This window comes from Amblyomma americanum, chromosome 6 (genome assembly GCF_052857255.1).
Source record: "Amblyomma americanum isolate KBUSLIRL-KWMA chromosome 6, ASM5285725v1, whole genome shotgun sequence".
In the NCBI taxonomy this organism is placed as follows: Eukaryota; Metazoa; Arthropoda; class Arachnida; order Ixodida; family Ixodidae; genus Amblyomma; species Amblyomma americanum.
Window position 1 is genome coordinate 94,243,378 of NC_135502.1, and position 25,728 is coordinate 94,269,105.

A 25,728-nucleotide genomic window follows, 5' to 3' on the forward strand; every position below is an offset into this window, starting at 1 on the left:
TGCGGGTGCAGTGCTGAATAAATACAAAGCAAGCTAAGCGCACGGAAGTCGGAAACGCCGCCGGCAGTTCAGCTGGAAATAGCCTGGGTGGCAAAACACTAGACAGAAATACTTGACAAGGCGGGGCTATGACGTAGGCGTCCAACGTGCTCCATCGGGCTCCACGCCTCCCACTGAAATGGGAGGGGGCCAAATTTCGCTCGAGGAGGCTAGCTGTCTAGGTGGAAGGGGGAAAAACCTCGGAGAGGGAACGGCAGGAGACGAGCTTGGCGAAGTCGCATGATTACAAAGGCTGTAACTCCGCTCTTAAGCAAGAGTATGTGAAATCTATCCATTTTCGAATATCGAATAGGATATATCCTCCTGTGCCATTCCCTGAAGACACCTACAGCTTTAGCTCCATGAGCTGTAACCCTGCCGCTAGCATTCGTTTTGTACGAACGTATGTATTCGACGCGGTTCTTTCATTTATGATTCCGATTCGATTTGTTTCTGAGCTAAACTATTCGTATTTGGTTAGGTACCGAAGCAAGGCTGTTGGCATTGGGTGCGGTTTCCGAAAGTTACTCTGCTGTTAAGTTTTTTCAAAAAAGTTTTGCGGCCGGGCATTCCGGAGACGAAGCCTCACAATCAGCGAAGTAGAACACATTTTCTACCAGGGTGGGGCCGGGGGCCCTTTAAGGGCTCGGGAGCGTTCTGCGGACGGGATAATGGCACGGTTAGCTTTATCAGAGACAAAAGGCGGCGTGGTTTTAAGGGCGAGGTAATGAATGAAATCTAGAGGAAGAGTTATGTTTACTTAGAGCAGAAGTGCGATGAGGAGAAAACAGCAGATGGTTCTTCAGGGTAGCAAGCAGTCATGGTAAAAAAAAAATAATAATAAAAAACAAATTCAGCGCAGTTTATGATACATCTAGGAGGGCCTTTCGAGACCATGTTTTGCGCAGTTTTTTTTTATTTCTGGATTAGTTCCTTTGTCTGTCGTCTTGGCAGTCCCGCATCTGATGATAGAGCAACGACAGACATTGCCTGCTAGCTGCCAGCCCTCACGACACATGCAGCATTTACGGATGTCTTCATCGAATTTTTTTTTTCCGAACAAGAGCAATCGCATTGTCGCCACTGTGTGCTCAGTTTAAGGGAATTTGCGGCTCCGCAGCTGCGCGAGCTTGCGCGGACAGACTCGAATATAACATGACACTCTTTCGCAGTTTACGCTCGCATCTTCCTTCTGAGGAAGATAACTGTGAGTTGTGTTTACCATGATTCAAAGACGATCAGCATTTCGACCCTAACGCGACGCGCTGAACGCCCTTGCGTGTCGGTGCAGCCGTCTTGACGCTGGATGACGCGCGGAGGTTTGCAAGGAACACCAGCGGATAAGCCGTAGAGTGTGTTCTAGTGTCCCCTTGAATTTTTGACGTGGAGGCGCGGGGTACCGAAAGCCCGTGCGTCAAACAAACAAACAAACAAACAAACAAACAAACAAACAAGTAAGTAGATGCGTCCAAACAAGCAAACAAACAAACAAGCAAGAAAGCAAGCAAGCAAATAGATACATCCGCGAAACGCTGGGTGTGCGTGCTACTGCAGCGGAATGCATTCTCACCGGCATTCTATGTTGTTGTTGGCCTCACTAAACGGAAGCCGCTCTTGTTCTTTTCTACTTCCTGCTCTTTCTACAAGTTGGGCTGAACAGCACTCTCCTATTCACGCGGTGATGCACGTAGTTTACGCTCCACGTTACCGTATATACAGCGCTTGTAAAATACATCCGAGCACTTTACTGCTCTCCAGGTGAGCCTGGTCTTGGGCTGGCGTCTAAATGAGCTGCACAGTGCTGACGCAAAACTGGGTCGACACTGATCTTGCATAGAATCCCCAGAATGCGTTTCAGCATTTTTTTTAACGAAAAAGAAATACACAGCTGTTCTGAGGATCCTCATGGCAACAAGTGAAGAAGCTCTCTCTCTGCTCGGGTGTCCGTCTAGCCGCCTCTACTTGTGAGAGCGTGGCTGGCACCGGCTCCCCTTTTCGGCCGTCCGAGCGCCACGCCCATTTCCTGCGGGACCGTCGGCGGAATTCATCTCCGCCACTGGAGCGGACGGCCTCCGAAGGACGGTGCCATCGGCTCCCGCTCTTACGATGGGGCACTGTTGGCGACTGCGTCGCATGTTCGTTCACCTGTGACGCGCCCTAACTTAGCACTGCTGCACGCCCGTTTATACCTCCGAGAGCTTCAAGACGAATTGGTTCGGTTGCGCTTAGTGGTGTCGATGTCCACGCTGATTTTCATTAATGAGCTATATGGATACAGCACAGGCCGACCGCAGTGGTGGCCCAGCCATTTGAGCATCCGCCTCGCATGCGGGAGGTGCGGGGTTCGATCCCCAGTGTCGCCGGGTACCCACCGGTGATACAATGGGTACAAGCTTTCCCCTGGTCTGGTGCTCGGCTTCTTTAGGGTGATATGTTTGGGAAATGGGTCTTTGACCCCCGCCTTGACTAGAGGAAAAATCCTTGTGCCATGGCGCTCTTTGGCCTCAGATGCCCTTGCACCATAAAAAAGTCATCATCATCATCATCATCATCATCATCACAGCACAGGTCTGCAATATGCTGCGGTGCGTCTACATTTCCTTACTGTACTACATTAGACACCTTTAGCATAACGTTTACCGTGTTACTTTTACCGTTGTCGGAATACCGGTAGCCGGCTCGCCGTCGGTGTGTATGCGCAGATCGCCTTGAGGGCGCCACATGGAGCCAGGTACACGGAAGTTGTGGTGTTCCTATATATGCTGCCGAACAGGAACACTAGGCAGCTGTAGAGTCATTGGATAAGTTTTCAGTGACCCTAGGCAGCTGCGCGCAAGCCTGCCGCGTCGGGACCAATCAGCGCGTGCGCACTGGCGGTGGGCGGCCTCCCGGTACTACGGTCAAGGTAACGGTAAAGGTGTCTATCCGCACATCATACTGATACTTTGCCGCGCCATCAAGGCAGACTTCGGCTCACTGGTACGCTGTAGTATGCCATGTGGGTACCCGCTTTGCGGTGTGCCAAATGAATTGCTTGCGCGGCTTTAAAATGCAATCTTCGGCGAGGCTATTGAAGGAGCAGAAGAACGGAACTCATGAAGACAAGCTCAGACCTTTTCCTCTGTGTACTTTCTTGTCTTGGTACCCGGGGTTGCTTCGAGGCTTTCTTAGAGAAGTGTCAGCTTGCCCTAAACTATATACACCACACAAATTGCGAGCTGTAGCTAAGCCCAGAACATGTGGTTGACATTACTCGATTGGTAAACCACGCCAAACTCTCGGGACATATAGGTCGCACTTAATGCGAACAAAGCTCCATGAGAGAAATGCTTCGAAACTTAAGCTCTAACGGATCAGCGCCCGCGCAGTACCACCACCGCTCGAAGATGAATGGCCGTGGCAGTACATAAAGTTGTCGGGGAAAAAAAAAAAAAAGAGAATGAGGCGCGGACTCTCCAGAGTCCTTTTGCACATTGGTGTATTCGCCCCTTTTTGAAATGGCCCGGCCATAAAAATTCGGCTAAGCGGTCGCTCTACGACCGTACACAAGGCGCCAATTCCCCCACTCGACGACGCTGTATAAAAGCCGTCGAGAATTGTGCCGCGGCGCCATCGTTTCTCTCGAGGAATGGACCAATTCACGACGGCAGCGACCTCGCGCCACCGCCGGCAGGAAGGTTTTTCGAACCTCTGGACAGCCAACCATCGCACGCGGCGCAAACGTGCACAAGGTGCTTTCGGGGCGCACGCCAGGGCACCTTAGCCGCGCGTTCGTGGCAGCGTTTTCACTCGGTTTCGGAGAATGCCTGACCGTTCTTCCCGCTCACACCTCTCTCCCATACCCTCTCTCCCTTCCCCCTCCCCTGCGGCATTGTGCATCGGGGTCGGGATGCACGATCTTCGTGTCCAGCGCGCGCGCGCGAACTTTTCGCGTGACCTCACGTCCAACTAAATGGTTGTACGCGGAAGCTCGCCGCGGCCGCTTTGCGAACCCAAAAAGCTTTCGTAACTTGCATTCGGCGCTGAGTTGCAGCGCTCGCGCGTTTTTTTTTTTTTAAAGAGCGCGCGCTTTTCTCTCCGTGGATTAGCAGCACGACGGCGCCAGCTTTGTCTGGTCGTGCCTTATCGGCTGTAGTACTACCTCAGTGCGCTGGCTCGCTGTTCAGGCAGTGCTTGCGTACCTCGTTGGACAAACGCGCTATGTTAGCCGGCGCCGAGCGCGATCGCGCTTTGGCAAAACGCTTCAGAGATTGAACGGTGCTACCCGGGCCGAGCTTGTGTGATGGTTTGTACGGGAGAGAAGAGATTACGGCATCTCTGGCGCGCCAATTTGCGATAGGGGATCATTGTTCCGTCGAAAGCGGCTCCTCGAGGGCTCTTCGCCAAGATTGAGTAGATTGAGGAGTCTCTCAAGCACTCCTGCGTGCTCCTCCCCCTCCCCCCCCTCCCTCTCTCCCGTGCTTGATTGTGCGGCTGGGCGGGCGGGTGGGTTCGCGCCGAAAGCCTACTTTTCAGCGCGGATGATAAATTTTGATAAAGGGTTGCTGATTACCCGCCCCGAAAAGCCGTCCCTCTCAGTAGTGTATAAACAGAGATCCGCTTCCTTATACCTCGCCGCGCGGTTTTCTTGCTGCAGAGTTTCTTTAAAACTGCGCCTGTCGCGCAACCCGTGCGATATCCGCGCATTTTTTTCCCTGTCTGTTTGTTGTTTCAATTTTCCGTCATGACAGCGATAATTACCCGGTGCCGCCCTTTTTTTTTTCTTGCGAGGAGCGCCGATCAGCGCGCGCGTCATCGCGGCTGCGGCGGTGTGGTTAAGCGCCGGGCGTGTTTGCATGGACAGGCGCGCGCGATGGCCCGGCGATAACGCGAGAGCACCCTGCGCTGCGGCGCTACTCAGCCCACTTGTGTTGCGCGGTCGAACCACTTACAGCCTGTATACGATGCCAGAATTTTTCATTTTTTTCTCCTCCTCCTTCTGCGAGACCCGGGGGCAGACCTGCGTTGTTGCTGCTCGCGTAGCATACTCTGGAGGCTCTCTCTCTTCTAGAGCTTGATTTATGCGTCGCTGACAGGTGCAACGACGCGCGAGACCGATCATGCTGTTGCGAAGCGTGCGTGCACACCTCGAGAGGAACGGGTTGCTCGTTTCTTCTTCTTCTTCTTTTTTTTTTTTGGCGCGTGAAACTGCCGCCAGCTGAGTCCATGCAGTGCGAGTAGAAGCATTCTTTACTACTTGGCGTGAGCTTTTGCGAGTGTGTAATACTTGAGCTCATTGGACGCGAGGCCGCCTCCAGCGTGACGTGACGCTTGCAGGATGAACGAGGACAGCCGTGCAAGAGTTCTCGGCGGTCCACTGCGTGCGAACCCGAATTCGTGCAGTAAAACGGCGCGTGCAGGTGCCGACAAAAGTTTTCGGAACGCGAAAATTACAACGAAACTTAATTTCTGAGCAGTTTCAGTACGCATCCACGAATTGACGGATGAACACCGTATACCTTCCTCCGCGAACAGCACGGCGCACCTCTTATTGCCTGGCTGTGGCTCTACCTAGCGAGAAAATTCTGGATTTTTCTGATTGCCGCCTTCCGAAAATACGCCTCGGGATTTTAGTTTCGCTTCAAGTTGTCGAGAGCTGTCCGTCGCGTTCATTCTCGCCGACTTAGCGAAAGAGATCATTCAAACTCGTCTTTGATGAAGCTAGCTGCTCTCATTTCCCCCCCCCCCCCCCCCCCTTTTTTTTTTTTCACTCGTGCATAGCGTGCACAGCCGTCATCGATGACGTCACGAACCGACAGGCGAAAAGTTGGAAGAAAGAGGCTAGCAAAACGTTGTGACTGGCTGTGCTTCCCCGATGTCTGTCATCGCGTATACTCACTCGCGAGCCGTCCCTTGTAGCCTGTCCTCCGGAGCTTCACGAAGTCTGGCCGTAATGTTTGACAAGCGGGAAGGACTTGGACGCACGATGGAGCGCGCCGTGAACGCGCGCTTTGTCGTGATCTTGTGCAGCCACTTAGGTATTTCGCGACATGAACACAGAGATTCCTGCAGTGGTTAGGTGAGGTTTCGGTACGTGAACTCATAATAGGATTTCACGTTGCATGTACAGCATGCATGGAAGATTACTTGTAGACAGTTCAGCAACGCGGTAGAGGAAAGCCTTGAAGGCCTTTGACGTTAGATTGGAGCCGTTTTTGTCCGTAAATGTGACTTATTTTTACCGTTTTATGCTGGTAGCCGTATTGGATAACTTGCGCATGAATTTACCATCTCCTTGTCGCGGGTGTAAACGTAGCGGTAGTATTTCGTTTGTATCAGAGCATTCCAACTGGTCCTACTGTGCCAGCTGTATACCAGCTCGCACACATCTCTACTCCTGTGGTCTCTGGGTACGAAGTTGTGGATCCTCTGAGTAGGTGGCACTGCTGCCCTTGTTCTTGTAAAGCGCCTCTATCTTCATGTTCCTGGCCCTTGAGAGGGACGAAATCGCAATGTTTTTCGTTTCATTTGCTCTTCGAACGCAGGGGATAGATACTATCAGTAGCGGAAAGGCTCTTAGTGGCAGGGTGGAGTGATGGAACGCACTCAGCGGGGAGGTTTTTGGCGTTTTGCGCGCCTCATCTGCTGAGTAAACAGCAGCAGCAAGCAACGAAAGCAGTTCAGCGCCTGCCTTCCCCGAGTGCGAAGCGCGTCAGCTGGTGTTCCCAACAGGAAGCAACCGTTTCGGCGAAGGGAAGAAGACGCGGCAGAGAGAGAGAGAGAGAGAGAGAGAGAGAGAGAGAGAGAGAGAGAGAGAGAGAGAGAGAGGGGGGGATGTGCTCGTCGCGCTGGTCGGAACACCTTTCGCCCGTCGTGGCCCGTTCCGGGAACGGGCCGTTCGGGTGGTTTTTGGGGTGAGGGAAAGGGGGTGGGTGGGTACTATCGCCTGGCCATCTCTCCTCTTCTTTTCTCACTCGGTCAGGGTCTCTTTCGACATGGTCCCTCGCCCTCGCCCTGGAAGCGGAGTACGGCGTGCCCCGATCTCCGAGGGGTCGAGCGTTGTATCGCCTGCCTGCATTTTTGCGTGCTTTCTCCGCGTTCTTCGAAGCACTTCCCTTCGCACAAAATCAGTCAGCCGTTTTTTTTTTCGAGCGTTCACGACCGGCCCGAGTTGTCGCAAGTTGATGGCCTTTCTGGGAAACTGCTTGTTGGCTTGCTTTTGGGTGTTTTATTCTCCTAACAACGCCCCTGGAGTGTCGGAAGCGGCGTAGCTAGTTGCTTCTTAACAACAGCGCCGTTGCGCGGTAGCATGGTTGCTACAATGATTATTACTGCTACTAGGAAGCATCGTTACTACCAAGGAGCATTGTTGCTGCAAGAGGGGATCGTTGCTACAATGTAGCTTCGCAGCTACCAGGGAGTATTGCAGCTAGCAGGGAATATCGTAGTAGCAAGCAGGGAGTATCGTAGCTAGCAGGGAGTGTCGTAACTAGCAGGGAGTATCGTAGCTAGCAGGAAGTGTAGTAGCTAGCAGGGAGTATCGTAGATAGCAGGGAGTATCGTAGCAAGCAGGGAGTGTCGTAACTAGCAGGGAGTGTAGTAGCTAGCAGGGAGTGTAGTAGCTAGCAGGGAGTATCGTAGCAAGCAGGGAGTGTCGTAACTAGCAGGGAGTATCGTAGCTAGCAGGGAGTGTAGTAGCTAGCAGGGAGTATCGTAGTAGCAAGCAGGGAGTATCGTAGCAAGCAGGGAGTGTCGTAACTAGCAGGGAGTGTAGTAGCTAGCAGGGAGTATCGTAGATAGCAGGGAGTATCGTAGCAAGCAGGGAGTATCGTAGCTAGCAGGGAGTGTCGTAACTAGCAGGGAGTGTAGTAGCTAGCAGGGAGTATCGTAGCTAGCAGGGAGTGTAGTAGCTAGCAGGGAGTATCGTAGTAGCAAGCAGGGAGTATCGTAGCAAGCAGGGAGTGTCGTAACTAGCAGGGAGTGTAGTAGCTAGCAGGGAGTATCGTAGATAGCAGGGAGTATCGTAGCAAGCAGGGAGTGTCGTAACTAGCAGGGAGTGTAGTAGCTAGCAGGGAGTGTAGTAGCTAGCAGGGAGTATCGTAGCAAGCAGGGAGTGTCGTAACTAGCAGGGAGTATCGTAGCTAGCAGGGAGTGTAGTAGCTAGCAGGGAGTATCGTAGTAGCAAGCAGGGAGTATCGTAGCAAGCAGGGAGTGTCGTAACTAGCAGGGAGTGTAGTAGCTAGCAGGGAGTATCGTAGATAGCAGGGAGTATCGTAGCAAGCAGGGAGTATCGTAGCTAGCAGGGAGTGTCGTAACTAGCAGGGAGTGTAGTAGCTAGCAGGGAGTATCGTAGATAGCAGGGAGTATCGTAGCAAGCAGGGAGTGTCGTAACTAGCAGGGAGTATCGTAGCTAGCAGGGAGTGTAGTAGCTAGCAGGGAGTATCGTAGTAGCAAGCAGGGAGTATCGTAGCTAGCAGGGAGTGTCGTAACTAGCAGGGAGTGTAGTAGCTAGCAGGGAGTATCGTAGATAGCAGGGAGTATCGTAGCAAGCAGGGAGTATCGTAGCTAGCAGGGAGTGTAGTAGCTAGCAGGGAGTATCGTAGATAGCAGGGAGTATCGTTGCAAGCAGGGAGTGTCGTAACTAGCAGGGAGTATCGTAGCTAGCAGGGAGTGTAGTAGCTAGCAGGGAGTATCGTAGCTAGCAGGGAGTGTCGTAACTAGCAGGGAGTGTAGTAGATAGCAGGGAGTATCGTAGATAGCAGGGAGTATCGTAGCAAGCAGGGAGTGTCGTAACTAGCAGGGAGTATCGTAGCTAGCAGGGAGTGTAGTAGCTAGCAGGGAGTATCGTAGATAGCAGGGAGTATCGTTGCAAGCAGGGAGTGTCGTAACTAGCAGGGAGTATCGTAGCTAGCAGGGAGTGTAGTAGCTAGCAGGGAGTATCGTAGCTAGCAGGGAGTGTCGTAACTAGCAGGGAGTGTAGTAGCTAGCAGGGAGTATCGTAGATAGCAGGGAGTATCGTAGCAAGCAGGGAGTGTCGTAACTAGCAGGGAGTATCGTAGCTAGCAGGGAGTGTAGTAGCTAGCAGGGAGTATCGTAGATAGCAGGGAGTATCGTTGCAAGCAGGGAGTGTCGTAACTAGCAGGGAGTATCGTAGCTAGCAGGGAGTGTAGTAGCTAGCAGGGAGTATCGTAGCTAGCAGGGAGTGTCGTAACTAGCAGGGAGTGTAGTAGCTAGCAGGGAGTATCGTAGATAGCAGGGAGTATCGTAGCTAGCAGGGAGTGTAGTAGCTAGCAGGGAGTATCGTAGCTAGCAGGGAGTGTCGTAACTAGCAGGGAGTGTAGTAGCTAGCAGGGAGTATCGTAGATAGCAGGGAGTATCGTAGCTAGCAGGGAGTGTAGTAGCTAGCAGGGAGTATCGTAGCTAGCAGGGAGTGTCGTAACTAGCAGGGAGTGTAGTAGCTAGCAGGGAGTATCGTAGATAGCAGGGAGTATCGTAGCAAGCAGGGAGTATCGTAGCTAGCAGGGAGTGTAGTAGCTAGCAGGGAGTATCGTAGATAGCAGGGAGTATCGTTGCAAGCAGGGAGTGTCGTAACTAGCAGGGAGTATCGTAGCTAGCAGGGAGTGTAGTAGCTAGCAGGGAGTATCGTAGCTAGCAGGGAGTGTCGTAACTAGCAGGGAGTGTAGTAGATAGCAGGGAGTATCGTAGATAGCAGGGAGTATCGTAGCAAGCAGGGAGTGTCGTAACTAGCAGGGAGTATCGTAGCTAGCAGGGAGTGTAGTAGCTAGCAGGGAGTATCGTAGATAGCAGGGAGTATCGTTGCAAGCAGGGAGTGTCGTAACTAGCAGGGAGTATCGTAGCTAGCAGGGAGTGTAGTAGCTAGCAGGGAGTATCGTAGCTAGCAGGGAGTGTCGTAACTAGCAGGGAGTGTAGTAGATAGCAGGGAGTATCGTAGATAGCAGGGAGTATCGTAGCAAGCAGGGAGTGTCGTAGCTAGCAGGGAGTATCGTAGCTAGCAGGGAGTGTAGTAGCTAGCAGGGAGTATCGTAGATAGCAGGGAGTATCGTTGCAAGCAGGGAGTGTCGTAACTAGCAGGGAGTATCGTAGCTAGCAGGGAGTGTAGTAGCTAGCAGGGAGTATCGTAGCTAGCAGGGAGTGTCGTAACTAGCAGGGAGTGTAGTAGATAGCAGGGAGTATCGTAGATAGCAGGGAGTATCGTAGCAAGCAGGGAGTGTCGTAACTAGCAGGGAGTATCGTAGCTAGCAGGGAGTGTAGTAGCTAGCAGGGAGTGTAGTAGCTAGCAGGGAGTATCGTAGTAGCAAGCAGGGAGTATCGTAGCAAGCAGGGAGTGTCGTAACTAGCAGGGAGTGTAGTAGCTAGCAGGGAGTATCGTAGATAGCAGGGAGTATCGTAGCAAGCAGGGAGTATCGTAGCTAGCAGGGAGTGTCGTAACTAGCAGGGAGTATCGTAGCTAGCAGGGAGTATCGTAGCTAGCAGGGAGTGTAGTAGCTAGCAGGGAGTATCGTAGATAGCAGGGAGTGTCGTAACTAGCAGGGAGTATCGTAGCTAGCAGGGAGTGTAGTAGCTAGCAGGGAGTGTAGTAGCTAGCAGGGAGTATCGTAGTAGCAAGCAGGGAGTATCGTAGCTAGCAGGGAGTGTAGTAGCTAGCAGGGAGTATCGTAGCTAGCAGGGAGTGTCGTAACTAGCAGGGAGTGTAGTAGATAGCAGGGAGTATCGTAGATAGCAGGGAGTATCGTAGCAAGCAGGGAGTGTCGTAGCTAGCAGGGAGTATCGTAGCTAGCAGGGAGTGTAGTAGCTAGCAGGGAGTATCGTAGATAGCAGGGAGTATCGTTGCAAGCAGGGAGTGTCGTAACTAGCAGGGAGTATCGTAGCTAGCAGGGAGTGTAGTAGCTAGCAGGGAGTATCGTAGCTAGCAGGGAGTGTCGTAACTAGCAGGGAGTGTAGTAGATAGCAGGGAGTATCGTAGATAGCAGGGAGTATCGTAGATAGCAGGGAGTGTCGTAACTAGCAGGGAGTATCGTAGCTAGCAGGGAGTGTAGTAGCTAGCAGGGAGTGTAGTAGCTAGCAGGGAGTATCGTAGTAGCAAGCAGGGAGTATCGTAGCAAGCAGGGAGTGTCGTAACTAGCAGGGAGTGTAGTAGCTAGCAGGGAGTATCGTAGATAGCAGGGAGTATCGTAGCAAGCAGGGAGTATCGTAGCTAGCAGGGAGTGTCGTAACTAGCAGGGAGTATCGTAGCTAGCAGGGAGTGTAGTAGCTAGCAGGGAGTATCGTAGATAGCAGGGAGTATCGTTGCAAGCAGGGAGTGTCGTAACTAGCAGGGAGTATCGTAGCTAGCAGGGAGTGTAGTAGCTAGCAGGGAGTATCGTAGCTAGCAGGGAGTGTCGTAACTAGCAGGGAGTGTAGTAGATAGCAGGGAGTATCGTAGATAGCAGGGAGTATCGTAGCAAGCAGGGAGTGTCGTAACTAGCAGGGAGTATCGTAGCTAGCAGGGAGTGTAGTAGCTAGCAGGGAGTATCGTAGATAGCAGGGAGTATCGTTGCAAGCAGGGAGTGTCGTAACTAGCAGGGAGTATCGTAGCTAGCAGGGAGTGTAGTAGCTAGCAGGGAGTATCGTAGCTAGCAGGGAGTGTCGTAACTAGCAGGGAGTGTAGTAGCTAGCAGGGAGTATCGTAGATAGCAGGGAGTATCGTAGCAAGCAGGGAGTGTCGTAACTAGCAGGGAGTATCGTAGCTAGCAGGGAGTGTAGTAGCTAGCAGGGAGTATCGTAGATAGCAGGGAGTATCGTTGCAAGCAGGGAGTGTCGTAACTAGCAGGGAGTATCGTAGCTAGCAGGGAGTGTAGTAGCTAGCAGGGAGTATCGTAGATAGCAGGGAGTATCGTAGCAAGCAGGGAGTTCCGTAGCTACCACGGAGCATCGTTGCTGCAAAGGTGCATCGTTGCGGCAAGCGGCACCGTTTCGAGAGTCATTGAACCTACGGAGACCTGGCACACTGTTGGTGATAACAATTACCGCACGAAATAAAACGAACACCAAAACTAACCACGAATTGACACCAAGATAACCATATAAGAGCCCGTACTGAACAACCAGAAAGGCTCACTAACTCAGGCTTAGACCCTCCGGCTCGGTCTTTTTTTGCTAACCTCTGGCTAATAACAAAAGATGCCTCGAGAACGCACACGGCAAGCCATGGGATGCCCCGTCAGCGACAGCAGCCGAGCGGTTTGCCAAACCGCAGAACCTCCTTCCGGTTGTGGGCTGTAAGCGCGCGGCCTCAATGTTTGGGCGTTGTTTGCGCGCCTCTCTTCCTCTTCGCTCGCCAGCATCATCGGCGCCTGTGTGTCGAGATCTGGCCGTGCAGCGACGGCCCGCCTGCCTTGCTCCTCAGGCTGACAGGTTATGAAGTGGTGTCGGCGGCGGCGGTGCACACTGTGAGGAGGGCCCCAGAAACAAGCAAGAAAAAAGAATAATGGGAGGATGAAAGGGGGTTGCAAGGGCCGAGGAATCTCTCCTTCGAAAGAGAGAGAGAGAGGCCCCCATTGCGCAGGGAGTCAAGATGAGGCGTCTTGCGAGACTCACGCTGCGGCAGCGGCGGCGCTCGAAGGCGCGACCGCGGCTCCTCTTCAAAGGCGGCGGCGCGGACGGGCACGGCGCAGAGCTTCGTGCGCGCCTCGCTCTCGCGGAGGTTACCCATCATCTTGTTCTCGTCCGTCGGCGGGCGTCTCTTGATCCACTTGGTTGGCAGGGGCTCAATTGCGGGCCCCGCTCCTCTCTGTCACGCCGCCGTGATGTGAGGAGGGGGAACCCGCTCCTTGGGCAAGCCGCGGCCGACCTCGAGGCGTAGTGCGATGTCTACAGCACTTCGCTGCTGGCGGTTCCCTCTTTGCCATCGCCGGTCGGGCCTTTTCAACCCTACGGTGACGATGCGGACATGTCGTCCGTGCACGGGGTCGGGATGTTGCGCGGTCTTGCGGTAAATCTCACTTGTTTACGGCGACAGCTGCGTCAGGGAGGGGCTCTCGGAGCTTTCCGGCGTTGCAGTTGTAGTATGTCTGTCGTAGCACCCAGAGGTCAATGTCGCCACCTTCTCGGCATCTCGCGGTCACCTTCAGACGGACGAGAATTGGTCACTGCCTGGTTGGCCTCGTGGCCAATGAGGACCAATGAGCATCTCTGAGTGCTCCAAAAACCACCCGAAGAAATCCACTGAAATGCAAGGAAAAAGATTGTCAAACATGTCCACAGTGCGTGATGTCAAGAATGTGAAGAGGAAAGCGAGATTACGAAGGTGCTCGGATAGATTCTAAGGAGGCCAGTTAGGCCATCAATTCAATCCTAAACTATTAGCTTACGGTTTGAGTCGAAATGTCTTGTAAAAAAAAAAAATTGGCTGCGGTTTAGCTCTGGTTAATCCTAGTTGAATTGCGAAAGCTTCGTTTCCTCGGCACGTCGTCTACGCAGCGTCTCATTCCGAAGATCTCGAGAACTCAAACCGGACTCTTCCGCAGTTGAACAGTCACTCCGGGACGTGGCACGACTTCTTCTGGCCGCATCTTCGTTACGACGCTTCTCGAGTCGTGCGGCGCGCTCTTCTGGCGTCTCTTGAGCGCGTTGTCTCTTCCTCGCTTCATCCTGTCGTTTGCGTCTCTTTCGCGTTCTCCATAACGACTACAATACACTGAGGCGAAGCGCATATATACATAGCCCCCGCGAGGGACACCTCCTCTCCCTCTACCGCAGCGGTGCACATCTGGTGGAGCGAGCGGCGACGGCAGCGGCGTCGACGGCGGCGCCATCTGTTGGAGCGCTGCTGCGGTGTTGCTAGGCAACGGCTGCTCAAGGTCGTTCGTGGGATAGGCTTATGACATACGGCATACGGCGCCACGAGCCGAAATGGCTCGCTGGCTGGAGTAGTAAAGCTTTCGCTTTGAAATGTATGCAGCTTCTTGATGCCACCGCACAGGGCATGGTAACGTTAGCCAACAGTTTTCATTGATATTTTCGTCGCTGTTTGTGTGTGCTTGCGGCTTCGCTCTCGATATAGTTTTTTCCCCCTATTTTTCTCTGTGCGTATCCCACCAGGGCACTTTTTTAGGCGCCCGCCCGTTTCAAAGAGGTGACACTATCATCATCAGCATCATCGTCGTCGAGTAAAACTACCCAGAGGTGGTGTTTGTAAGTGGTCAAAGATGTGTCGTAAATGTATGATTAATTTCAGCATCATGCAGCTGCAGCAGTATGCGGCGCTTGAGTGTGTACAATATAGAACGCACTTCACCACCCCCTCCCCTCCCTCCCCCTCATTTCATTCTGTCCCGCCGCCATACTGTCTTATACTTTTTTTGCCCTTTTCGCGTTTGCTCCGCGCATTTGGCACGGAATTAATGCAGTTGTCCTTTTTTGTGTGGTTGAGTCTATGGAATTGCCCTTCCTTGCACGCCGGGCCTTCCAAGTTGGGTGGACTGACGGCCGAGAGCGGCCACGGGGTGTTGACGACTACGTTTTTTTATAACGAAAGTTACCAGGGCGCTGCCTAACGATATGTTGACAGTTCCGGTTAACCATGTACCAGGACGTACATGGTATCAAAAAGAGTTACATGCACGCGCATATGTACAAGTGCGCAAAGATCTAAACACATGCAGAAGTTGCAAAGCATGAATAATAGATCCAGGTAGGAAAGCAACGCCTTTCGTTTGTGAGCAGAGTAATTTAGAAAACACGCTAAGTCCCCGTTATCACGAAATTGCTCTTGCGCCTTTCGAGCGGTACCGTGCTACTGTTACTCTATGAGTATACTCTCGGCCGCCTTTCCAAGGGCCGATTATATCTAATCTTTTCTCCCGCCTATTAACTCCCCTTTTGACGACAGTCGGCTGTGTACCCAGGCCGAAGGCGCTTTGCTGCTGCTACTTACGATAACGGGCATACGCCGTGGACAGGCGTACGCTTCTGATTGATGCATAGCCCGCAGGCTTCCTTCGGTCGGCTGAGGGTGCTCCGCCTCGCGCGCCCGCTGCGTCGCGCGCGCGTGCCTGACGTGGCGACGGCGCTGCCCTGACTCGAGTCCCTCTAGACTCCGACAAGCAGTGTCGCGTGATTGCGTCTAATGGGAGCTGGCGTGGTGCGGGGCGTTGCCGCGAGGGCGTCCCTCGCCGCCGGCGGCGCGGGTGTCTTTGACCCGCAGAGACGCTGTCGCGCGCCTTGTTGCTCGGGGAGAAGGGGCGAGTCGCGATTTCCAGCGCCGACGATGACGCCTGCTTCTCTGCGCGCTGCTCTTAATCCTCCGGCCGCTGGGCTGCGCTGCGTCTCGCGGGAGCGCTGCGCGTCGTCATTTCGCGCTTCTTCGAAGCTGACTCTCACCCATCCCTCTCAGCTTTCCTCCGCAGTTGATAATAATAATAAAAATAATAGTCAGCCGTTCTACTCAGGTGCCCTGGAACAACCTTAGGGCCCGAGTACTGGCCCATAGCACGTACACAGACAAAATGCAATTTTCGCTTTTAATATCAATAATAACATTCATTGGATATGAGGAAAGGAAAGGCGGAGTAGATGGGTGTTCCTTTAGGATGGGCAACCTAGGGTGGAGGATCGGGTGGACGTTGGACGACCGAGTCGCGCAGAGCGCCCTTGTCCGTGAGTACTTCTGTACAGCTTCACAACAAACTGTACTTCTGTGCGTCGTTTACAGTTGGGAGAGGGAGAGCGTCCACGGTGGTTGCAGGTTTTTTTCTGGCGTCTTTGGGAAGTGGTTTCATCGGGTACGAAAAAACGCCTTTTGCATTCGGACGCCGTTTCCGTCGGCGTAACTGGTTCGCGTCTGCACCAAACGCACTGCTCTCTGCCAGTGATTTCGGGTGTCGGCAGATCAGTCAAATGTTGGACGATTAGGCGTCCCAGGAGCCGGCCTTGTACTTCATCTGATTAATTCGTTTCGTCGAGCGGTAGTTACGAGGCTGCCGCTTAGCGGAGCGACTTCGAACTTTGGGACCCGATGCAGCCTCCTTACGTAGGGAGGTCTCTTCGATAGTTCTAGAAATGATGGGTAGGACAGGATAACACAGAACCTCTTGGCTGAGTTTTGTAAACGGCACGTCTTCACAGTGGCGGTTGTAAGGCGGAGCTTTTTTGAATGTTTTTTTTGACAAAGGGCGAAACATTGCCGCGAACTGGTTGTTATCCGATTACGTGGGAACGAATAAACGATATTCCTCGACAGTCGCGGAACCGGTTGGAATCAAAGCTTGTTGCTTTTAAAAGGGGAATTATAGACATCGTGTTTACTGCGAACGTAATTTTGTTTTTTATCGAAAAGTTCATTTATCCAAAAGTTCATTTATCCAAAAGTTTTTTATCCAAAGGTTCTTTGTCCAAAAGTTCAGAAAATTGCTCGACAATTTGAAAGTTCGTTTTTGACAATGTTCGTCTTTGTAACAAATGCGGTGTGGAGTTCGCTGACCTTTCCGCGAACTCGTTGATCTTGTGTTCGCAAGGAAGGCCGCTCCAGTGGGGTCGGAAGTCCCCAACAAAGGGGCCCGTCCCGTTCCTGCCTCCCCTTCGTGCGGCGGACGTCCTCGTTTACGCCGCGCCGCCTCGGGGATGACCCGCCGGGAAAAACGCTAACCATGTACAGCTGTCGACATGTGTGCGTCGTCAAGGGGTGACGAGACTTCGGCGATGCCGGAGAGATACAGCTGGGTGGGGACCGAGTGCTGGGTGACCAGGAAACGGATTATTCCCTTAACGACTCTGTTCTCTTTGTTGCTGTCAACAACCTGAGTCATCGCCTCGTCGGCACATGTTTCTAGCATCTGTGGTGCCGTGGGTGGCGTGGGGAACGGAAGTCGCATTTGCGTTGTTTGTGTGGTTATTTGAAACCTCCTTCCCAAATGTTCTAATCAGAACTTTTTCCCCAATATCTGATCAGTGGGCGGACCTTATTTTCCTTACCCTAACCACTGATTGGCGAGATGGGTCGTTTGTTATCTTATTGGTTGCTGTCCCCGCTAAGGGCGGAGACAGAGGGTTTAAAACCAAGCGCTCTGGGTTGAGCGGGGGCTGAAGTCGCCTGATCCACGATTTAGTCATGTAAATAGTTTTCTCCTTGCTTTGTTTCTTCTCGTTTTTTTACCTATGTTGTAAATAAATAGTTTACCTTCTCCTTTCCTTGAGTAATGTGAATGTTTGCGAGTAGAACCACCGGGTCATCAAGAAACCCCGATTTCATCATCAAGTAGTTTCCTCTCATCGCCACCGGAAGGGGAAACTCAACTTGCGGGTTACGGAGTTTCGCAAAGGTTTTATTGAGCATAACCCCGCTACATAGAATTAAAATTAGGGCGTAAATTTTACCCTTCTACACCTTTATGAAAGGTAGTTTACGGAATGTCGACAATTGTTTTGGTAATGGGGCTGCAGGCCTCCACATTGACAGAACTCACTTGTGCTTACTATCTTTTAATAATGTTGTAGATAATCTAATCGAAGTTCTGGATTCGAAATCATGGCAGAGGTTGCGCAATGAGAACATTCTTGCTTTCTTTTTGTATCTTAATGCTAAAAACCATGGTTGGTCCCGAAATAAGCTGCTTCCATAAGCGTGCATTACGGGCTAGGTATAAAACACCTTTTTTTTTCTTTTTGTACGCAGGTAGTAGAAACAGTTGCATTTCAATTACTAGGCTGCTGCTGCGCTGAGAATTTAAAAGCAGTGTTTTCGCACCGTTAGGGACACCGTGACTGAAGCAACTGTAACGCCTGCTTCACAACAATTTCCGACTCAGGAACGAAACAAAAGATCGCAAGACCGCGCCGTAAATAAGTCGAGCTTTCCTCAACCGCTTCTCCCGCGGGTGATGAGCATTCCCAAATGCGCCCGTGAGCAGTCAGGCAAGACGCATTGCCTGACACTGCCGTGTGCAGCTGCAAGAAGCAAAGCGGTGATGATGAGAGGCGCGGCCGAGAAGACGGCAGGTTGGGCACTGCACCGTATACGCGCTGCTTTAAGCACTGAGACACGCCCCTAGATGGCAGCGTTGTCGCTGGCGAATTATTTTTCCTTCCATCGCGACTTGTGCCGTGTTGGCACGGTAGTTCGTCCGCGCGGTTTCTAGCTTTGTCAGTTCTGCGCGCAACTAGTTACTGATATGGCGTGCGACGGTGAAAGTTATAAAGGACGGTGCATTAACGGGCAGCAGGATGCATTGTCGGCGGAGCACGCCCTTTGCGTAGGCGTTTGTCAGGCAGAAGACATGAAGGAACACGAACGCTTTGCACATCAAGGCCGACTGCAGGTTTAACGGCTCCTGCAATCGTTTCAAACTTATAGCTTGCGAAGCTGTCTCGGTCGGTTGAAGACCCTGGTTCTGACCTTGCTTTTGAAGGTGTACTTCCTGCCTCTATATTACTCATTTGCACCAAGTTGTAGTTTCGGCACAGTTGTATATACGATTTACTGTTACCTATTATGTTTGCTTTCCTCTGAATAGGCGAAAGAAAAAGAGCGCGAATTGTTAGTCGATTCCAGCCGTTTAAATGTGCTTTAATTTTCACTAGGTGTGCGATTTTAAGAAGACACGCTCGGCACGTATAGCAGTAGACAGCCACGTTACAACGCCCCTTCCATAGCAGTGTGGTGTGTGCGGAACAGGACGACAGCATCATTGGAATTAATAACAATCTTGGAATAATTAAGATACAATGTGCATGCTGCGCTAATCATGTCGCACTTGGTCGCATGCAGTGTGGTTGCTATGCTATGCTGGAGGTCATTCTTCGAAGCCTCTTCACGGCCGAAAGGGGCACTTAGCTGGTCGTCCTCTTCGTTTGCGTTTTTGTCTTCTTTCCTGGACCCGCCGCGGTGGCTCAGTGGTTAGGGCGCTCGACTACTGATCGGGAGCTCCCGGGTTCGAACCCGACCTTGGCGGCTGCGTTTTTACGGAGGCAAAACGCTAAGGTGCCCATGTGCTGTGCGTTGTCAGTGCGGGTTAAAGATCCCCAGGTGGTGGAAATTATTCCGGAGCCTCACTACGGCACCTCTTTCTTCTTTCACTTCCTCCCTTATCCCTTCCCTTACAGCGCGGTTCAGGTGTCCAACGATATGAGACAGATACTGCGCCATTTCCTCCCCCCCCCCTCGCAAAAAGGACCAATTAAAAAGAAACTTCTTTCCTGGCGCCAGAAACTACTGCACACATCGCCCTTTCTCGGGAGGCAAAAAGTAATGGCAGTTTTTCCCCTTACGCCTGTACAAGTCCCTTTTACAGCTCTTACGAGCCAGTGCGTCATGAAGACAGAGGCACGCCGTTAGCTTGGGTCATATTTAAGTTTCGACCACCTGATGCACGGCAGCCTTTGTCGGAAAGTCATTATTCGGGGCGATTTTACGCCGTGCGCCGAAATCCGACCGCTGCGGCTGAAAATCATACCCGTGAACACTTGATTCTGTAGCGCAACAGTGTCCGGTAAAACCTACATCGATGAGTGCCGTCGAATATTTCAGGAATAGGGTTTCAGACAGGATTTCGTGTGCAGGATGCTTTCTCTCTCACAATTTGCGTATGCCATGACGTGTTAACCATCACCGGACCGTCTACACCCCAGCAAATTAGGGACTTCAAAACACCGACCCGCGAACATTTTCTTTATTAGAGCGCTCAAGAATAGGGGATTTGACGCCGGGACGTGAAAAACTCTATAGATAAAAGTCAAGAGGAAACGACGAGCCGGTACAGCGAAAAACGTCGGACGCCTCATTTCTGCTTTGGAGATGTCCTCCTTCTCTGCGTGCGCGTTACAATTCCGGGCATAACGAAAAAATCGAACTTATCGACACCGGCCATTAAACAGTTGACACTCTGCCTACTCAACGCCGCATATAGTGACCGCAACTCATGTGTATACAGATGATTCGGTCTCAGGTTCAAGTTCAACCTACGCCGTGGTCATTCCTGCGAGACAGACCAGTATTGTCCAGCACACTTCGCATCGGACAACCTCCACCGGGTCAGAATTGGCCGCTCTTCGTGCGGCTGTGCAGTACATCGGTGCACAAACACCCCACAAATGGGCTGTGTTCTGTGACTCAAAAGCAGCCTTACAATGTCTTAATTGTGCTTTACGCCATGGCGATCACGATCAACTCGTAGCTGAATTAAGACATCTCCAACTCTAGCCGCAGGAAAAGGGTCATGACATCGTCTTCCAGTGGATACCGGGACACTGTGGCATTGTCGGAAACGACGCAGCTGACGCTGCTGCTCGATCGGCTCATGGCAGTGCCAGCATTGTCAAGATACCGTTGAAAAGAGCCGACGCAGCAAGACATCTGCGAATGCTTGGCCGAAAAGAGATTTTAGCTTCATGGTCTTCTTCTGGCAACTCGACTGGCCGTCTGCACCGCATAGACCCCTTACTACAACTCTGTCCTCCGTCTGGCCTCTCCCGCTGCGATGCAACGCTGTTGTGTCGCCTGTGGCTGGGAGTGGCGTTCTCAAATGCCTACTCCCACTTAATTGCAATAGCAGACTCTCCTGCGCGTGAGATGTGTGGGTGCGACGAGACTATAGAACACCTTCTTCGTAACTGCCCTCGGTTTCAGCGTGAGCGTGCACTCCTGGCTGCAACACTCCGCCGTTTAGGTCCTCGGCCCCTTACTGAAGCCAAGATTCTGGGCCCTTAAACTAAGCCTTTATCGCAGAGGACAGCTTTGAAGGCACTTTTCAAATTGTTGAAGGACACAGGACTGAGTGCAAGGCTGCGAACTATCATTGTGTGCCATGTCTACCCAGCAAGTAATGGTCAACGGACGTGTGGAAAAGTGATCATCTCCCTTTGCTCTCTCTCCCCTTTCTATCTCTCTCTCTGTTCCCTATCCCACGTGTAGGGTAGCATACCGGGCGTAGCCTGGTTAACCTTCCTGCCTTTCTGTTCATCTTTCTCTCTCTCGTTCTTCTCGAACTCGGTGGGCGATGTTTACGGACGCCCCAGACAGGGTCCATAAGGGGCACCCTACCGTCTTGAAAGGCTGGTGTCAACGGACGACCTATATGCGTATCAACCTCGTAGCAGCTGTAGAGTTATTTTCTCCACGTGGTAACGTTTCCATCGAGCTCCGGCGACGCGCGCTTTTTTTTACCACTACGCCGCGGGAAATTTATGAGAGCAGTGAGGTGAGCGCGCTCTGAATCATCGCGAGTCGTCGTGCCATGACCGAGGCTCCTTCGGGTCGCCTATCGCCCTCTCGCATCTCCTTCCAGAGCCGGACCGCTTACGTGCTCACACGAACGGTCAGCGGAGCCATCGTACACGACGACTCGGGGAGACGCCGGCGCAGAGGAGAAGGCACGCAGTGCCAATTGCGCGGGCCGGGCCGCCGCGAAGCCCCCCTCCACGGCCGGCAAGGACTCTCCCGCGCGCGCTCTTCTGAAGAGCGTTGGCGGAGGGGCGAGCGGGCGCGCGCGGCGCGCGCAAAGGCGTGCCGCTTACAATGACAGGTTAATCTCGCCGATGATGCTCGCCAAGGGCCGGCCGGCCGGACGGCCTGCAATTGCGGCGGCGCAGATATTTCATTATATATCGGTCAGGCTTCTTTATTCGCCTCCACCCCCTCGCCCATTACGCTCTCGCGGAGACGGAGCCCCCTTCCCGCCATCCTCTTGTTCCGCCGAAGCGGCTCGCCTCGCCCGATAGCCGAGTGTCTCTCTCTCTCTCCTTCTTGCCTCCTCTACACCCTTGCTCGCCCCTGGCTGCATCCGTGTGCTTGCCCCCTGTGTGCCCTTCCCCGTTGCCCATTTGTTAAAGGCTGGCAGGTAGAGGGGTTTGTTGCTTCGGGGGTTGGGTGAGGGCAACAGCGTGGTGCCTCACCGCGAGTCCACTCCACAACCTTTACGGGTTCGGTGGAAGCGGATTGTTGCTTCCCTGCCCCTGCTGCTGCTGCTGCTGCTGGGCAGCTTTGCTTCTCTCCGTTTGCGCCTGGTCTGGCGCCGCCGACGGCTGGGCAGCCTGGGCGCGCGCGCACGTGCGCATGCCAATTTTCTCGCTGGCCTGCGCGGAATTCGAGTGTCCGGGCAAGGTTGTTTGGCTTGTCCCGGGCTCGACGTCTCTCCTCTGGCGACGATCAGGTGGACTCGGTTGTTGCCGCCTCTGGCATTGTCTTAATGTCTCGCGGACACTTTGCCCTCCTCGCCGAGGGCGCCGGTTGTCGGGTCAGGTTTTGACGATGCGTCAGGAACCGCTTTTCGGGTCATGAACGCTGGCGTGGTCGTGGTCGAGCGCTGCCTGTCGCCCCTTCAAACGCGTCCCCTAGAAGCAAGACTGCTCGTCCCGGCCATTCTGTGGAGGGCGCGAGGTCGCACCTCCGCCCTCCGCTTAAGGGGCGGTCACGCTCATTTTCTCGAACACCTTGGTCGTGTGCGCGGTCTGCTTAGTTTAGCTGTCCGCGTACGTGGAGCCGTTTGTGGTGACTTGGCGTCAGTGCTGACTGAAGACACATGGTTACTAACTTGCCAACGCGATTGTGAGGTCGCGATCAGCGCTTAATTAAAATTAAATACACGCATTCGAATTACACATTGACCGTCGATAGACGCCAAATATGTGCCGCAACGCAAATTACGTGCCAAGAATCCCGCAGTTTCAAGATAAGCAATAGTGAAGCTGCAAGTACAAGGAGAGGCGACAACAAGAAAAGCCAGGGACAGGACAGATGTTCACAAATCACTGGTCTTGTAGTCATGTTTTGCGTGCTTTTCAACATGTCCTTTAGCGAATAGCAATCTCAGTCAAGAATAATCTTTTTCTTGAAGTACTCTTTGTACTAAACAGCTGTGCCAATGCGCCGAGTTTTTTTTCTTTTATAATAGTCTGATACTCTTGGAACAGATTTCTTTGCTACTCTTCATATGCTGATCTATTCAACTATGACGAATCTGCATGCCTTGCATTGGTGATTATGTAAAACATTTATTGGATCAAGTGAGAAATTAGTCCCGTCCGGGCTTGTGGGACCCTCGGTCCAGGCCTCCTGCAGCAGCTGACGTTATCTTAGCCAGGTCATCCAGCTGACGCTGGCCACCAGGTCCGAGCTGGACAGCACAGCTTCCCATTTGGGCGGCTGGGGAGTTTCCGTACATGGCGGTCCGCCGGGTTGGGTTGGCACTCTCAGCAGGCGTGGTATGCTAGGGAATGGTATTCATGTTCATAACAGTGTGGGCATATGTTAGGGCACAGTGCGAGGTACACTTTGAGCTGTAAGCTTAGATGAGTGTACGTATTGGTGTGTCGAAGGTGTAAATCGAGTAGCACCCATTCTCACTTGCTCAGCCTGCGTCATTAATGCCGACACAGGGCTTCCATATTTTCTGGAAAGGTGGCTTAAAATGTAAACGTCACCATTGTTCCCGGACCAGACGTCGTGCCATGCGCCATGAAACTCCATTTTCTCGTGACTAGTGCTACCGGTGCACTAATTTGTGTGATTATATTGTGGTTTTCTTTTCAAGCGCTGTCAATATTTATTTATTTGAAGCGGCGACTCATAGCCGTCTCGCATTTGTCTCCCCACTTGTCCGCCACACACACTTCATCGTGACGCGCTGTCTCGTCACGGCGTCCAGTCACACACACAACCAACCAGTCTGCCCCCAAGCGGCCGCTTTCTCCGCGCTCCGCTTTTTCACGAATCTCGCCGCATATCGAAGCGTTTCCCGGGTTCGATGTTGCGCCGCGATAAACCGGGCTGGTGGACCCGGCACCACATATGCGCATATATTTGCGATATTAATCTTCCCGAGTCTTTGGGGTCCTGGTCACTGCACGGCCCGAGGGCCAAATAGGTGCACTGCGCGGAAACACACCGGCTCTTTGGCTGAGTACGCAGTGAAACTCGTTTTTTTTTTTGCCTTGTTTTCATTACGGGAAGAAACAGCAACGTCGACCGTCCGATTCCTTGCACGCCGTGCACGCGCAGGTCGTAATAACTTTCCTAATGACCCGACCCATGTAGCGGACTGTGGGGCGCGCTATCAACGCGGTTGTTAAATTGTCCTGCGCCGACCCCGTGTGTCTGTTACTCAATGCGTTTTATTTGCATAGACGACGCCGTCGCTGGACACCGGCGTGCGCCCGATTGCTCGGGCCGGTCCGGAGCGGACTGGTATAGGACGCTAGCTGCTGACCATTCGGTGGACCTTGTGCTGACGCAGATTTGCTGGAGGGGTGCGCGTTCGCTTGCGCGAACGTGGGGTGCTATTTTCTAGTGCGATCATTTGCTTTCTCCTTCGCAAGGTGCCTCCCCACATATAATTGCCATGGCAGCGTTGTTTCTCCGCACGTAAGGTAGGACCAAAACGCTAACGAGTTGGCGACTGAAATTTGATGTGTTTAAGGCCGAACACATTAGGCTAATTAATGACGCATTCTTTATCACAAATTCGAATCATGTTAGCCTCGCCAGCGTGGCGCTTTGGTTTACGCGCGCCAACGTCGTAGTGGTGGTGAGCGTGTGTTGCATGTATTGGATAACTGGGATCTGGTTGCACCCAATCATCTATAATAGCTATATTGCTGCACACCTCTTGAGAAAAGCGCCTACTACGACAACCGCTAGATACTGCTAAGAGCTTACGGCCAACTGGGCCGTAATTGTAGCCACTACTATCATGCACTGACCACTTAAAAAGCGCCAGGACTAAGCGCGAACTGTCAGGTTTGGGAATGGTCACTGTGGCAGGGTTCTGGTACTACCTTTTGTCCCCCTAGAGCTGCGAATGATTGAAAGCTAAACTTGCCCTCGCACTCCGGAGGTTTGGAATCCTGGGGCTTGAACACGGGTCGCAGTGCGCAGTTACGGCCTTTCATATGTCGTGCCAGTTGTTTTTTTTTTCCTTTTCAAACTTCATCACGTGGGTCTGCGAGTTACCACACGCATCTGGCGATGTCCTTGACGAATTGTGATCCGCATCTTGCGATCTTGGTGACGCATCGACGTAAATTTGACGTCTGAAGGATATATAGTCGTGTTTCGAAGTTCTTTTTTTGAACAGATGGGCTGCTATGACGCTACAATAGAAATGTCTGAGACCAAGACATTTCTACTTGCGTCCACACTTATTGCACGCTCTAACAATACGCATTATATCGCTCTTTGTAGCAGGATGCGAGCTACAAAAGACGAATTCAGCAGCTGATCCTTGGTTCTGACATTGTTTGCGTTACTAATGGTCCAATTCGTAGTTGTCCCGGCCTCTACTTCGGGACCAACGCACCTGTCCCTCGTACAACCCTCCTCTTTGTCCGCGCATTCTTTTGTTCACCTTGACCACACGTGACGACCGACGCGTCCAGTCACCCTGCTCCCGCGCTGTGTCTTACTCCCCCTACGCTGATGAATGGTCCTCGGGCACGCATGTCCGCCTTGAATCGTGCGCTTCGTGAGACGCGCGCTTTCCGTGCGACCCTCGCGGTGCGATGCGGATGCCTCGGTCTGATGTTCGCTCACTGCTTAATGAACGGATGGCTATCGCGTCTGTCATGGTGCGGTTGCCCTCTGACCTGTGGACTGCCAGTCAGTGGCGTGTCCCAAGCTGGCTGCCTTGAAGCCCTGCCTAGGGTCTGTTCTCTCGGCGTGCGTATTCTGTCTTTGTACTGTGCGGCTGCAGTGAGAGCAGCACGCAGTAAGCACAGATGTCA

At 52.6% G+C, this 25,728-nt stretch overlaps 1 protein-coding gene across 1 annotated transcript in view; it reads left to right on the forward strand.

Annotated features, from left to right (window-relative positions):
- The window catches only part of ci (transcriptional activator cubitus interruptus), an 82,556-nt gene that overhangs the window by 28,596 nt on the left and 28,232 nt on the right, over nucleotides 1-25,728 (forward strand). The gene's annotated exons all lie outside the window — the stretch shown is intronic.